The sequence below is a fragment of the Arachis hypogaea genome, chromosome 10 (genome assembly GCF_003086295.3).
Source record: "Arachis hypogaea cultivar Tifrunner chromosome 10, arahy.Tifrunner.gnm2.J5K5, whole genome shotgun sequence".
Lineage (NCBI taxonomy): Eukaryota > Viridiplantae > Streptophyta > Magnoliopsida > Fabales > Fabaceae > Arachis > Arachis hypogaea.
Window position 1 is genome coordinate 61,730,535 of NC_092045.1, and position 17,707 is coordinate 61,748,241.

The window sequence follows — 17,707 nt, forward strand, 5'->3', positions numbered from 1 at the left end:
GACAGCATTATATATATGCAATGGCTTATTATTAGATACCATTCTTCAAGTAACTTATAGATTACATTGAGCTTTATTAATGTAACACCTAAATTACTAGCATTATTAGTAGTCATATTCAGCAGAACCGTTGTTATTTAAAATTTTCATATTTCCCTAATATATACCCTTCATGAACAACAACAACAACAATAATGAAGTTAAGCCTCTGCAGTAAGGAGGGTACAACTACATGACAATTTATATGCTTTTTTAAGCTTTAATGAAGTAGTCAATTTAGCTGTGCAAATGAAGCTAAGTTTATGCATGTCATGGTGGGAGCAAATCAGCAAAATTTGCTGTAATATATATTCTCTTTACACCTTTGGCAATTAGTGGAAAGAAAAATAAGTTTTCTACACTCAATTCCTTATATACCGTACGTGGGTATATATTCACTTTATCACTAGGATTTTAAATTGACACGGTACTATTATTCTAATATTTATAGTCAGTCATATAGTATTATTTTCTATGTGAAGTTTTCTATTGTTTCCAAATTGCAATGGCAGTAACGCTTATACATCCGTATACTAAAATAAGAGTAAACTAATAGTATTTAAAATTCAGTGTTCTGCTAGGATTTTATTAGTGTTTTATTTAGAGCTTTGATCTTTTCACTTTTTTTTTATTTTTTTATTTCTCGATCACAATAATTTGTATTCTTAATTTTTGTTACTTTATAATCAACTTCTCTTCAATTAACACTTTCAATCTAATATAAATTTCGGTCAAAAGAGAAACTCTAAAATTGATCTAGGTGGTGAGGAGGATGAGGAAGATATTGTGGTATTGAAAACAAAAGATAATATTGAAGGATGGAGGCTTGTATTAAGAGTCTTTTGGGGAGACTCTTTGCAGATAAGGTGTTTTCGATTGGCACAATTGACAATGCCCTAAGGACGACGATATGGGATAAATCAGAGAGATTCCAATCGATTGAGAGAGGTCCTAATCAATTCCAATTATTCTTTGAGAATGATCTTGATGTTCTCAGAATCGAAAAAGGATCTCCTTGACTCTTTAAGGATTATATCTTGCATGTGAGAAGATGGGTTGAATCGGATGAACAGAACCAGAAAAGCATTATTTGTTTTCTAATCTGGATCGAATTCTATGGTCTGTCTGAGCAGTTCAAAACTATTCAGGTTGAAAAAGACTTGGGGAGAAAATTAGAGAGGTGATAGACATTGATTTTTTCTCTATTTGTGGAAAAGAATTTCGAATTCTCAAGACCAAAGTCTGGCTGGATGGTCATAAAAGGGTGAAAGACAGTATTAGTATGGCTGAACTGAATGGTAAGGTGCTGGAAATTGGATTGCGATACGAGAGGATTAGAATTTTCTGTACCTACTGTACTCATTTAGGACATGATTCCAAACACTGTTCTAAATTCATGGAGGATTCATCAGCGGGCGCTATTAAACAGGATCGTATTGGCGAGTGGGTTAAAGTAGATCAAGTGGCTAAGAGGATCGATTGTAGAGGAACTAGTGATAACTCCAGCTTCAATAACTTAAACTCAAGCACTCCCCAACCGAGAAAAAAGCCAATCCCAAACTGGTTGATAAATAATTTTGCCAGCTTGAGTGTCAAAAGGACAAAAAATAACTCTATGAAGACATCTGAAGGAAATAAGAAGGATGATAATTTTTCAGAAGTGGTTTGGCAGTCAATTGAAAAGACTAGTGAGGCATTAGTTCTGCAAGATATTACTAGTACTATGAACACTGATGGATTTATCCTACAGAACTTACCTAATAAAGGAATGACCAGCAGGGGTTCTAAGTGGAAACAACTTGCTAGACAAGGGACTGATTCAAGTAAGCTGTTTTGAGGAATAAAAAGAAGAAATCAAGGGAAGAAAAATGAAAATGAGGCTAAGAAGATCTGTATGGTTGATGATATGATTGCTAAAATGAGGGTGGAGGGTGCCAGCCATTCAATAGCACCCGAAGAGATATGAAGCTTATTACATGAAATTGTCGGGGTTTCGGGTAACTCCTGATAATCCACAATCTCAAAGAGATGTCACAATCCCACTCTCCGATTGGATTGATTCAAAAACGATTGGATATAATCTTAGTAGGAGAAACATGGCAGTAACTGTTCTATAATCTAGCAGTTCTTAGATTGTCCGAGACTAGTTCAGACCATCCCTCTTCTTTTTTACACTAATCTACAAACTGAATGTTCAAAAAGAATATTTAAATTCCAGACCCAATGGTGTGAGGAGGATTCAGTCCAAATTTTGATTAATGAGATTTGGAACACAAAAGTCGAAGGATCCTCCATGTTTCGACTAGCTCAAAAGTTTTAACTCGTTCGACATTGGCTAGTGATATGACAAAGGAGTAGTCTTTAAAACTCTAAAAAATAGATTGATGAAATTATAAGGCAGCTAGAAGAAATGAGGACATCAGGTTTAATGGGAGGTCCTAAAATCATAGAACTTGAGCAAAAATTAGAGAGGGCTTACTTGAATGAATAGCTCTATTGGAAGGATAAATCTAGAATTAAATGGCTAAACAAAAATACTAGCTTCTTCCATCGAAAATTTAAGATAAGATCTAGGAGGAACATAATTTAGAGACTCAAGGCTAAGAATGGAGAGTGGGCTACTATTAATGCAACCATCGCCAAGGTGGCAGAGGAGTATTTCAAGGGCATCTTTACTTCCACCAATCAGACGGATCCTGGGCCTTTTTTGTTAGACTTTGAGCCTAAGGTTACAGCTAGCATGAATCGTAGGCTACAACAGCCAGTCTCTTTTGAGGAAGTAAAGAAAGCTACTTTTAGTATACACCTGCAGAGTGCTCCAGGAGAAGATGGGATAACAGCTAAATTCTTCAAATTTTACTGGGATACTGTGGCCGAGGATGTATTCAAGGCAATTAGAAGTTTCTTTCTAAGAGAGCGCATTTTAAGGAGTTTCAACCACACTAACATCTGCTTCATTCCTAAGATTCTTGATGCTTGTGACATGTTCCAAGTACGACTCATTAATTTATCCTCTGTATTATACAAAATCATCTCTAAGATACTGGTTCATAGATCATAAGGGTGTAAGAATAAACTTATTAGCCCTAATCAGAGCGCATTCCTAAAGGAGAGACTCATTTCAGATAATATCCTGATAGCACATGAGTGTATGCACTACCTCAAGCAGAAAAAGAGAGATTTAGAGTATGAGATGGCCCCTAAACTTGACATGAGTAAAGCATATGACAGGGTTGAGTGGCAGTTTTTGTGGTTTATCATGAAGAAGATGGGATTTAATTCTACGTGGATAGGTTGGATTGAATTGGTAACAACGATTTCTTACTATGTAGTTGTGGAAGGCCAACCATACGGCTTTTTAAGGTTAATCATTTTCTTTTTGCAGATGATTCTATATTATTTTGTAAGACATCAGAAGACAATTGTGGAAGGATCTTAGATTTATTAGGGGACTGTGAAAGCTTTGGTGACCAAAAATTTAACCTTAATAAATCTGCAATCTTCTTCAGCAATAACACTCCTCATGATATATGCACATCACTTGCTATTACCATGAATATTTCATACATTGGAGTTCAAGACAAGTATTTAGGACTGTCTTTTTTAGTAAATAAATCGAAAAAGGCTACATTTTCTGCTGTCAAAGAAAGAGTTATCAAAAAGGTCCAAGGCTGGAAACGATGTCTTTTATCTAATGGAGGAAGACAAGTATTACTAAGGGAAATAGGAGAAGCAATCCTGATATATACCCTGTCTTGTTTCAAACTTCCAGATAATCTAATCAAGAAAATCCATCACATCCTTAATCAATTTTGGTGGGGTCAACAAGCTGTGGAACATTGTATGGTTTGGATTAGTTGGGATACAATGATAACGGCTAAGAAAGAAGGAGGGCTTGGTGGTGGGCGAAATTGTGAACAATACTTTTCACAACTCTCATAATCCCCGGTCATGAACCCCAAAAACTTGGTAGCTCAGTACCATGGCATTACACAACTTCGCACAACTAACCAGCAAGTGCACTGGGTCGTCCAAGTAATAAACCTTACGCGAGTAAGGGTCGATCCCACGGAGATTGTTAGTATTGAAGCAAGCTATGGTCATCTTGTAAATCTTAGTCAGGCAAACTCAAATGGTAATGGTGATGAACGAAAATAACACAAAGGTAAAGATAGAGATACTTATGTAATTCATTGGTAGGAACTTCAGATAAGCGCATGAAGATGCCTTCCCTTCCGTCTCTCTGCTTTCCTACTGTCTTCATCCAATCCTTCTTATTCCTTTCCATGGCAAGCTTGTGTAGGGTTTCACCGTTGTCAATGGCTACCTCCCATCCTCTCAGTGAAAGCGATTGCATATGCTCTGTCACAGCATAGCGGAATTCATCTGTCGGTTCTCAATCAGGCCGGAATAGAATCCATTGATTCTTTTGCGTCTGTCACTAACGCCCCGCCTTCAGGAGTTTGAAGCACGTCACAGTCATTCAATCATTGAATCCTACTCAGAATACCACAGACAAGGTTAGACCTTTCGGATTCTCTTGAATGCTGCCATCAGTTCTTGCCTATACCACGAAGATTCCGGTTAAAGAATCCAAGAGATATTCACCCAATCGAAGATAGAACAGAGGTGGTTGTCAGTCACATGTTCATAGGTGAGAATGATGATGAGTGTCACGGATCATCACATTCATCAAGTTGAAGAACAAGTGATATCTTAGAACAAGAACAAGCGGAATTGAATGGAAGAACAATAGTAATTGCATTAATACTCGAGGTACAGCAGAGCTCCACACCTTAATCTATGGTGTGTAGAAGCTCCACCGTTGAAAATACATAAGAACAAAAGTGATCATTGGTTTCGGCCCCAGAGAGGGAACCAGAAGAACCCCGATTCAAATACAGTAGTAAAAGGTCCTATATATATAGAACTAGTAGCCTAGGGTGTACAGAGATGAGTAAAAGACATAAAAATCCACTTCCGGGCCCACTTGGTGTGTGCTTGGGCTGAGCAATGAAGCATTTTCGTGTAGAGACTCTTCTTTGAGTTAAACGCCAGCTTTAGTGCTAGTTTGGGCGTTTAACTCCCATTTGGGTGCCAGTTCCGGCGTTTAACGCTGGAATTCCTGAGGGTGACTTTGAGCGCCGGTTTGGGCCATCAAATCTTGGGCAAAGTATGGACTATCATATATTGCTGGAAAGCCCAGGATGTCTACTTTCCAACGCCATTGAGAGCGCGCCAATTGGGCTTCTGTAGCTCCAGAAAATCCACTTCGAGTGCAGGGAGGTCAGAATCCAACAGCATCTGCAGTCCTTTTTGGTCTCGGAATCAGATTTTTGCTCAGGACCCTCAATTTCAGCCAGAAAATACCTGAAATCACAGAAAAATACACAAACTCATAGTAAAGTCCAGAAAAGTGAATTTTAGCTAAAAACTAATAAAAATATACTAAAAACTAACTAGATCATACTAAAAACATACTAAAAACAATGTCAAAAAGTATACAAATTATCCGCTCATCACTTGGCTTTAAAGACCTGCGTGCACAAACTTTGGCTCTCCTAGGTAAATAATATTTGAGAATTGCCACTAATCTTGATTCTTTATTATCTAGAATCTTAAAAGAAAAATATTTCAGATATAATTCTATTCTAGATGCAGAGTTGGGGTCCTTACCTTTTTGGGGATGGAGGAGTATCCTTGTAGGTAGAAATGTCATTGAAAAGGGGTTAAACTGGAGAGTTGGTTCTGGAACAGCAATCCGAATCTTTAAAGATCCATGGCTCCCACCTCCATATCCATTCTCAGTACCAGCTCTTACAAGTCAATCCCAAGCTAGACATTCAATCTTCTTAGATCGTGATCTATTCTCTATACATAAGCAATGGAATTAGGCCCTGATTAATTCAATATTCTCTGAAGATGCTGTCCAGAGAATATTATCTACAGTACCAGAAGAAAGAGAGGATGAAATTTAATGGACACTCAACAAATCCAAGATATATGATGCAGTTTCAGGATATAGAGTTGCTTACCTTTCCACCATGTTTCTCTAGAATTTTGTCCAAATATTATGCAACAACCAAAAATCTTGAATTTCCTTTAAAGTCTGACAGCCCCACACAAGATTCAGGTATTCGGGTGGAAGTTCCTCCATGCAAAAACTTTCCGTCATGCAACTCATAAATCAGCGATTCCCAAGTACTTCACTAACTTGTCCCATTTACAATGCTGAACCAGAATCCTTGTTATATTACATCTTCAACTGTCCAGATACTTTAGAAACTTGGAGCAAGAGTCCAATAACGCACCTAACCCCAAATCTGAACTGCATCTTTTTTCGATTGGTGGATACTCCAAATTGTTTTCACGGGTTACCGATCTATGAGTAAGAACTCGGCCCGTTTTACTTTAATTATTGCCTTGCATATATGGAAAGAAAGATGTATGAGGGTGTTCAAACGCCAATTTATAAATCCTGAAGAATTTATGGCAATTGCTACCAAACAAAATCAAGAATTTGTAAACTGACCCATTGAAGCCCCAACTTAATTCAAACTTTGCTTTTTTCTTAGTTTCATTCTTTTTACTGTGCCTCGCTAATGTTTAAGTGAAAGATGGGAGAACACCACTTTCTTTTATGTAGTCCTGAATTTTAGACAAAATATTTTTTTATTTAAAATAAAATAACCTATAACCTTTGAGAAAAAAAAAACTAATAATATTTAAAAGTGTCTGCTGTTAACAAAAATAATTTTACAAAGATATGAATAATAAATAAGTTTTATAAAAATTTAAAAGTATTATAAAAATAATTAAAGATTAAATATATATTTTAAAAAAATTGAATACTAAATTTTTGTATGATTTTTTACAAACGATATTAAAAAGAAACATTTTTATCCATTAAATTTAGTATGTCTACACTAAGTAAATTTTTCTTCAATTTTATTTTATGTAACACCGAAATTATTAGAAAAAGGCCAATAATTACCAAAGGTATCTATAAAAATTTGAATCAAATATAAAAGTTATTTATTAAATATAAAATTTGTTTATCACTTATACAATAAAAAATATTAAATTTATTATTATTTTTATCATATTTTTAAATTATTTAAGACTTATTTTTGTTTTTTTCAAAATTTATTTTAATAGTATATACTTTTAAGTATTATTTTAATAATTTACTCTTAAAATATTTACGAGTATAATCATTATTTAAAATTATATTTTATTTTCAACAAAGCTAAGCATTCAAACCTTTTTTAAATTAAGTTTTCAACCAAATCATCGCACGCTCCTTTGTACGTACTCGGTGTTGTTGGTTCTTCTTCTTCTACGCGCTTCTTTCTTCAATATCGTTGTGGTCGTCGATCGCTACCGCCACCACTGTCGTCGTTGTCGCGACCGCCACCACCACTATCCTCGTCTCTGCCGCCACCTTCTTCTTCTTTAATTTCTTCTCTCTTTTTTTTTCTCTCCATCCTCTTTTATTATCATCATCGTCATCTTCGTCGTCTTTATCTTCTTCTTCTCTTATATATGTTTAGAAATTAGAGCATATAAATTTTGATGTACAACATATAAATTTTGGTGCACAACACAAACATTTTATTATACAACACAAATTTTTGAAGAACCACATGCCTAGAATATATACACCAACCAATAAAATACACACAGTATAAAAATTTTGGTGCATAACACAACACAAATTTTTTAAAGACCACGTGCGCAAAATATTGACATTTAACCAACAAAAATACACACAACACATAAATTTTGGTGTACAACACAAAAATCTTAGTGTATAGCACTTTTGATGTACAACACAAATTTTTGGAGGACCACATACTCAAAATATTAACTCACTTAATTAATAAAATAAATTAACAAACAAAAATTTATGTGATATACAAAAATTTGTATTATGTGTAAAACTTTCCATATTTTGTCAATAAATTTGTATTATGTACAAAAATTATACTATATTAAAAAGTGTATTTTCTAACAAAAATTTATGTACTACAATACTTAAAAAAATGATATATATAATATTTTTTTTTTGCTAGACTTATATTAATTTAATAAGATTTAATTAAAAAAATATTTATATAATATCATCATTATTTTTTTAAATTATAATATTAGTTAAAAATTTATTTATAAATATTTTTATATAAAATTATTAATTAAAAATTATTAAAATATTTAATATATTTAACTAAATTATTATTTAAGCATTTTAATTAATGAAGTTATATAAAAAAAACTGCCCGTGAAATTTCACACTTCAATAAATACTTGCTTTTAAATAAAAAATATACAAATAGTACAGCTCAATATATTTATTATTTAGAAACCGCTCACTATTGAAAACCGCAACGCGCAAATCCATTACTGAGGTCTATCCCTCTCTAATCCATGTCCATGGATTTTGCTCTGATCTTGAGTCCATCATTAGCTGGATGCATGTTTCAAAACCATCCAAACCCAGAAAATGCGCAACACGCAAATTAAAGTGAACTCTTCTTGAAACCGTTTCTATTTCTCTCTGTTGCGTTTTGCCACTTCTTCTACATATGCTTCCGTAAAAAAAGGGATCTTTTAGAAACTTTATTGACATGCTAATCATTGTTATTTGTTAAAGAACAAACACAGTATGAAATATATCTGTTAATAGAGTCAGTATTCATCAGTTTTAAAAAGTAACGTAGAGTAAGTAATCACTGGCATAAAGCAAGATTATATATATATACCTAAAATTCTGGGAAGATGATGATGATGATGATGAAAAGGGAGATTCTCTTATACTTTTGAAGAAAAGAGAAAGCAAAGGAAACGTTGGCGTCACAAAAAGGATTACCCTTAGTACGTATCACTAGTACGAAAGAAATGAGCATTATTATTTAGTTATTGATTATTAATGAGATATTTTTCATAGCGCTTTTTATTTTTGATACGGAAGAGAAGATTGAGTATACTATAGAAAAGAGTGATGCTTTTCATATATGTGGTGTCAATAGTGTTTTAGTAGAAATTGGAAGATCCATTTTGAGTTCAGAAAAAAATTAAAAAAATAAAAATTCTAATCTGAGGATCCGTTTTATTTAAAAAAAATAAAATAAAACAAAATTAATCAGACAATCCGACTTGTGATTTCGAAAATAAAAAAATTAATGTTAAAATCGGACTGTTTAATTTTTATTTTAACAAATAAAAAAAAATAAAAAATACAAATCGGACCTTTTGACTTGGGGTTTATTTTTTTCTTCAAGCAAATCGGACCCTCCGATTTATAGTTTATTTTTTTCATCAAACAAATCGGACCGTCCAATTTAAATAAAACACCATATAAAAAAATATCTAATCTTCCAATAACAATATATTACACATATATTTAATCAATATAAAAAAAATTAGCCTTTTTCATAGTTATTATTTATTTATTGAAAAAGTGTTTAAAACATCATACGAATGATTGTCAAATTAAAATTTTATAATATTTTTATCGATTCTTGAAAAAAGAAGATAATAATAAATAAAAATAAGGTTTAATTATTCGATTGATTCTTATAGTTTTATCAAATTTTTAATTAGGTTTTTATATTTTTTTTCTTTTAATTAGATCTCTATATTGTTTTTAATTTTGTAATTATGTCATTTTCATATTAAAATTAACATAATGTTTTTACTAAAATATATGCTGTCAAAAATTTAATTAAGTTTTTAATTATAAATACCTTCAATTTGCGAAAAAATATTCAGTTAATTCTAATACTTTTTATACTAAAAAAGACTTAATTACAAAATTAAAGCAATATAAAAATTTAATTAAAAAAATATAAAAATCTAACTAAATATTTGATAAAAACTATAGAGACTAACAAAATAATTAAATCTAAAAATAAATGAGTCATTAGAATTTGGAGTAAAAATTTCGTACTCGATAAAGAATAACAGAATCTCTCTCATTTCTACTGTTATTATAGTATAAAATTTGAAAAATACTTGCATTATCATAAAATATTATTATGAATATCGACATTCAATAACATGTTTTTTAAAATATATAATTATTTTTTATTTAATATTATATAATTAAATATATATATATATAAAATATTTTTATTATGATAATACATTAAAATTAAATTTTAAAAATATATAACATACACCTTGACACAATAATGTATAATACAGAATTTCCAATTTTCTGAAAATACGGTATCAAATGAAAAAAGTAAAAATAAAAGAATACACGGGATAAGGACTTGATAGTTGGTTAATTAAAAGGGAAAAATATATACTTATTAGTAATTACATCCCATAAATATTTGAGTTGGCATTATCACGGACCAAATCTCTATAAGCAATTCTAAATTGTTTGGCACTGGATTCGGTGGTCTCAGAATATTTGGACTATTAAATGAGATGTTTTTTAAATTTTTTTAATAATTGTTAAATAGTCATTTTTTTAATTTTAATTACAAATTAATCCCATGTATTTTATTTAATTATAAAAACTATTGTTTATTTTATAAATAATTATTTTATCATAAATATATTATGTTTATTAACAATTAAGAACAAAAACAATAACGAATTAGATCTTCCATTGATCCTAATAAATTTTTTGACCATTCCAATCGATTAAAAATTATATTTGATCCATGACGTTCGTGATGAACCATAAAATCGTGTTTGATTGAAAACCAATCGATTGGTTGGGATACACAATCGATTAAATTCATGAAAACAATATGGATATGCCAAATTCAATCGATTGAAGTGTGCTACCCAATCGATTGAAATGTGTATTAGCAACTTGAAGTCTCACTATTCAATCGATTGGTTATGTTACCCAATTGATTGAATTTTGCACGTGACTTCCAATTCAATCATTGGTATGAGAATTCAATCGATTGGGAAGTGATGTAAATGTGTTTTTTTTTTTCATTCAATCGATTGGTAATGTAATCCAATCGATTGAATTCATGAAAACAATATGGATTTGCCAAATTCAATCAATTGAAGTGTGCTACCCAATCGATTGAAATGTGTACTACGCCTATTTTAATCTTGTTATTATTTTTAGAAATTATCTTGTTATTCATCTATCTTATCTTTAAAATTCTATCTTCAATTTTTGCGATTTTATTTTGATTAGATACTCTAATCTTATCTTTTTCTTAATATTAACATTATAAATTGGTGAATAATCCATCACCAATTATTCAATCCCACAATTAAAATTGTATATCATTTTCTTTGATTATAAAAAATTTAGCTACGTACATTTCTAATAAAAATTAAAATTATATTCTTACTTCGATTCATCTGATGTGTAATACAGAAGTAACCATATAGATTTATTTGAAAGTATGTAAATTTCTTAATCGATACCTTATCTCCTAAACTATTTCTCACCGCGATGACGCGATCCTTTCTGTCCAAATAAATATTATTATTGAATTTTTATTTAATTCAAATATGATAAACGATAAGCTAAGACTAATGCTCAAAAGGATCTATTTTTTATAATCAAAGAAAATGATACACGATTTTAATGGTGGGATTGAATAATTGGTGATAGATTATTCATCAATTTATAATGTTAATATTAAGAAAAAGATAAAATTAGAGTATCTAAATCAAAATAAAATTGCAAAAATTGAAGATAGAATTTTAAAGATAAGATAGATGAATAACAAGATAATTTCTAAAAACGATAACAAGATTGAAATAGGCGTAGTACACATTTCAATCGATTGGGTATCACACTTCAATCGATTGAATTTGGCAAATCTATATTGTTTTTATGAATTCAATCGATTGGATTATATTATCAATCGATTGAATGCCAAAAAAACACATTTACATCACTTTCTAATCGATTGAAATATCTCATACCAATGGATTGAATTGGAAGTCACATGCAAAATTCAATCGATTGGGTAACATAACCAATCGATTGAATAGTGAGACCTCAAGTTGCTAATACACATTTCAATCGATTGGGTAGCACACTTCAATCGATTGAATTTGGCATATCCATATTATTTTCATGAATTCAATCGATTGGATATCACAACCAATCGATTGGTTTTCAATCAAACACGATTTTATGGTTCATCACAAACGTCACGGATCAAATATAATTTTTAATCGATTGGAATGGCAAAAAAATTTATTAGGATCAATGGAAGATTTAATTCGTTTTTGTTTTTGTTCTTAATTGTTAATAAACATGATAGATTTATGATAAAATAATTATTTATAAAATAAAAAATAATTTTTATAATTAAATAAAATATATAGGGTTAATTTATAATTAAAATTAAAAAATGACTATTTAGCAGTTATTAAAAAATTTAAAAAATATGTTTTGTTATGAGACCATTTAATGATCCAAACATTCTGGGACCACCGAATCCAGTGCCAAATTATTTTCACATGTGAAATGTTTTTCGGTTAAAAGTTAAAACTTATCTTCCAATTATATTGTCACTTAATTAGGACTTAGAGTAAATCTAACCATTATTTAAATTCTTTTCAAAATTTAGTTTGCTGTTTGAATTACGAATTTACAATGTTTATTGGTGATGCTTTGTTTGTTTAATGACTAAATTTTTTGGGAAAGGATCGTTAAATGGTCTCATAACAAAATATGTTTTTTAAATTTTTTAATAATTGTTAAATAATTTTTATTTAATTTTAATTACAAATTAATCTCTTATATATTATTTTATTATAAAATCTATTTTTTATTTTATAAATCATTATCTTATCATTCATCTATCATGTTTATTAATAATGAAAAACAAAAACAATAACGAATTAGATTTTTTATTAATCGTAATAAATATTTTGCAATCTTAATCAATCATAATTTTATCATTGATCCAATTACATACGTTTGGGTTAAAAAAATCGTGTTTATTAGAAATTCAATTGATTGGAATTGATACACAATGGATTGAATTTTGTAAGACATGTAGAGTTTTTTCTTATTCAATCGATTGGTTCTGTAACTCCCTTGGTAAATTATTATTTTCGAAAACCCCATTTTTAACTTTAATTCCCCAAATACGAATTTTTTTATGCAGCCGTACTATAATTTTTATAGAGTTCGCCTAACCTCGACAAACTTCACTTCAAATTCTAAACAAAATGGCTAACTTAAACATAATAGTTTTTTTTAATTTATAATGAGAAAAAAATTCTTGTCAAATATGGCTTATTCTCATGTATCCGTGTATTTCTAGAGACGATGATAATGGTTGTCATTAATGTTGAAAAAGTCATGCTTATTGTATGTGTATTTTTGTGTACTCCTATGTACTCTTGTAGACGATAATGGCTTAAAAATAAATTTGAATTTCGTTGGTTTTGAAAAACATTTGAGTGAAGTTCGCTGGGTTAGGCGAACTCTATACAAATTATAGAGTTCGGGGGTCAGGCAAACTCTATAAAAGTATAGAGCACGGCTAACTCGCTCTAAATTAAAAAAAAATCATATTTAGAAAATTAAAGTTGAGAAATAGGGTTTTGAAAAATGATATTTTTTTAAATGATATTTTTTTAAAAGATCTTTTACAAAAGTAAATAATTTTAGCGTTATAGGACGTAGTGTACTGAAAATATTTTTCATTAGTAAATTTTTAAGATGCCAAGTATATTCACGGACACTGAGATGTATGAGCAATACCATGAGGATAATGACATTAACCAACCATGTGACTAAGATATGATGGGTGAATAATATGAATCCAAATAAGATTTTGGAGATTAATTTACTGAAAGAATAACGGAATCAATCGATTGAATTAACTAATCTCATATTGTTTTGATAATTTCAATCGAGACCAATCGATTGAATAAGAAAAACCCCACATTCCTTGCAAAATTCAATCGATTGTGTATCAATTCTAATCGATTGAAGTTTGGGAAGCTTGAGTTTCAATCGATTGGTTTGTGCATCTAATCGATTGGATTTTTAACAAACACGACTTTTCCAACCCAGTACGTATGTAACTGGATTAATGATAAAATTATGATCGATTAAGATTGCAAAATATTTATTACGATTAATGGAATATCTAATTTGTTATTGTTTTAGTTTTTGATTCTCAATAAACATGATAAATGAATAATAAAATAATAATTTATAACATAAAAAATAGATTTAACAATTAAATAATATATAAAGGACTAATTTATAATTAAAATTAAATAAGGACTATTTAACCATTATTAAAAAAACTTAAAAATATGTTTTATTACGGAATCATTTAATAGTCCAAACGTTATGGGACTATTGAATTCAGTGCCAAGTTTCTTTCAATTTTATATATTTGTTTCAACTATGTTTTAATTTTATATTCTTGGAGGCTGCGCTGATGATTAACAAAGACATACATGACCACCACAGTATACTATATTGTATAACATCACATGCAACAAAAACCAGTTTGAAAATAATAATTGTTGCGAAAAATTTATATCTCAAATGACATAATCTTTTTATATTTATTTAAGAGGTGATAGATTTGAATCTCTTATCTTTGGGAAAAAATATTATTATTATTATTATTATTATTATTATTATTATTATTATTATTATAGAATAAGAACCAAGTTAAAAATGCATAAACATAATATCATTAAGTTTAATTTTGATGTACGAACCGTCTAAAATATTTTATCAAAAATTCAAAAATTAGACTGATTATCAAACCCCCTAGCTATTGGTTCATTGTTTAATTAGTTTAACTGTGATTCAACCAAAATAACTGTTTTATAATAAAATATAAATAAACGCACTACAACATATTATAGTCTAATATAAACAGTAAAATGTCATCTATATTATAATCTAATATTGCGGAGGACGGGCAACGACAACTAAATTGGTGTTGCGACGCGACACAAAGAAGCTGCCGAGTGAGCAAAGTGGTTGGAGGCTATGGTAGACTGGACGGTAGAGGGGTTGGAGCACGACGAGCATGATGAAGAAGCTGGCAATTGGTGAATGAGGAAAGGGTTTGGAGCACGATGGCCAGACGAAGACGACAGATTCTGAGCGCGACGGACGACAACAGTGAGAATAACAGCCATGTCAGCGGTGGAGGCTAGTTTGCTAGAGTTTCTTTCGAGAGAAGCTCTGAACTATTGAACTGAACAGAGGTGAAAATCAGACTGCGCAGAGGAAAATCAGAATGAGACTGCTTTAAGATTTTTTTTAACACAAAACCCAAAACGGTGTTGTTTTATGAAAATCGATTGGTTCTCGGTTCGGTCTGACCAACTAGTTCCAGGCCAGTTCAGTGGTTCTTATTAGAGACATAACCATTCATGTTATTTTTTTGTATTAGTTTAAACTTTTTGAATGAGTGGTTTCATGACGGTTCTAAAGCGATTTCTAGAATAAATATTTTTCTCGTTGCACCGAACCACAAAGGCTTCCGATTCCCTGTTAGTGTGGTCCGATTTTTAATTAGAACCATATAGTTTACACAATCGTTGAATCACATTTGATCTTTTAGATGACTATTCACGTAATTAATAGAAAAAACAGTTATTTTTTCTAACGTGATAATATACAACTAGATACACGTAGGGGTGTTCAAAACCGATCCGGACCGAACAAAACCGATCAACCAAACCAAAAAAATTGAAAACCGAACAAACCGATAACCGAAAAAACCGAAAAAATCATATTTTGCTGTTTTTTATGCGGTTTGGTTCGGTTTTCGGTTTTAACACTAAAAACCCTAACCGAACCGAACCGAACCGGTCAACTTTAAAACCCTAAAATCTATTAGCCCATTACCTCACCGGCCCATCCCACCCCCATCAGATAACCTAATGTTCCTAACTCCTATCCTAGCGCGGCCACTCTCTCTCTCTCTCAAAGAAGCCCCATTACCCCCAACCCCTCATAGTCGCGTCTCCCCATCCCAGCCCCGCCTCCCCATCCCAGCCCCGCCTCCCACTCTCCCATCGCCTCGCGGCCCCTCCTAGTCCCACCAACCAGCCCCTCCCAGTCTCGCGAAACCAGCGCCTTGTAGCCCCTCCCAGCAGCGCCTCCTAGCCCCTCCAAGCAGTGCCGTGCCGGACCAGCCGCCCAGCAGCGACGTTTAGCCCTTCCTAGTAGCGCGAACCCATCAGCGACGTTCAATCCCTCCCAGCAGCACGAACCAGCGAAACCAACCCCTCCGAGCAGCGCCGAACCAGCACCTCCCAGCCCCTCCGAGTGCCGGACACCAGATTTGAAGCCTCCAAGTAAGGTATTAATTTGAATAATTTATGTTCCATGCATTATCTATTTGTCGTTGATTGTTGTTGATTGTTCATTTATTTGTTTGAATTTCTGCTTCTGTGTGAATAATTTATGTTCTATGTTCACTGTTTAGTGTATTTTTGAAATTGCTAATTGTTGTTGATTGTTGCATTTGTTTTTGCAGTTTGTTGTATTTGGGGGTTTTAGCTTATGAATGTGTATTATTTTTAATTGTTAGGGTTCTAGGTTCTGATTGTTAAAAAGGTGTGTTTTTTATTGTTAGGATTCTAGGTTCTGATTGTTAGAGAAGGTGTAAGGTATATTTAACTGCATTTTATATATAATTAATTGCTAGATTTTAGATTTGGGTGCTGATGTAGTTGCCATAAGGAATTCATTTGGTGCCACAAATTACCCAGCAGCGCCAAAGCCTTCTTCCCAACAGCGTTTCTGGCCAACGTCTCCGAGTCAGGTTTGTAATTTGACTAATTTTTGTTTAATAATTATTGATTCATTGTTTTATTCTGTTCAACAGCTTTTGATTGTTGTTCATTGTGTTATTTATTGTTCATTGTTTATTGAAATTGCTTTTGATTGCTGGTTCACTGTTCATTGGTTTATTTGTTATTCATTGCTTCTGATTGTTGGTTATGTGGTTCAATGTTCAATGTATTTGATTAGGGAAATTGCTTCTTGTTGTTGGTTATGTGGTTCAATGTTCAATGTATTTGATTAGGGAAATTGCTTCTGATTGTTCAATGTATTTGTTTAGGAAAATTGGTTCTGTGGTTCACTGTTCAATGTATTTGTTTAGGAAAATTGCTTCTGATTGTTTAATGTATCTGTTCATTGTTGATGAGCATATTGAGAACTATCACTGCCACTACTGTTGGCTTTATTAATCTGGTAGAACTTGAAAAGCTTAGGAGATGCTCTGTCCAAGAATTATGTGACTGCCGGAAGATGTGTAATCTTGAAAACCTACCTTGGTCAAATAGGTTTTATCATACTCTGAAGTAGCTTAGTATTGTTTGATGTCGAAGGGTAAGTGTTCCATTTCTTCGATTAGCTAGACATACTTGTTCAATGATACAGTTAGCTTTGGATCTCCTAATTGCTTGAAATGTTTGGATCTTTGTTTGCAGATTTTATGCATTCAGTGAAAAGAGTTCATATGAACAACTTTGGAGAACCTATCAAACTGCAGGTATTTTTAATGTTTAGTGAATCATGATATTTATGTGCTAGAAATATCATTTCTTATTGTTTAAATTTGCAAAAATTTACAGGATACCAAAACAAAAAATAGCATATAAATGGTCATGAAAGAGATTGTGTTATGATGCATTGGTGCTGTGCCGGTTCCTCTTCCAAATGAAT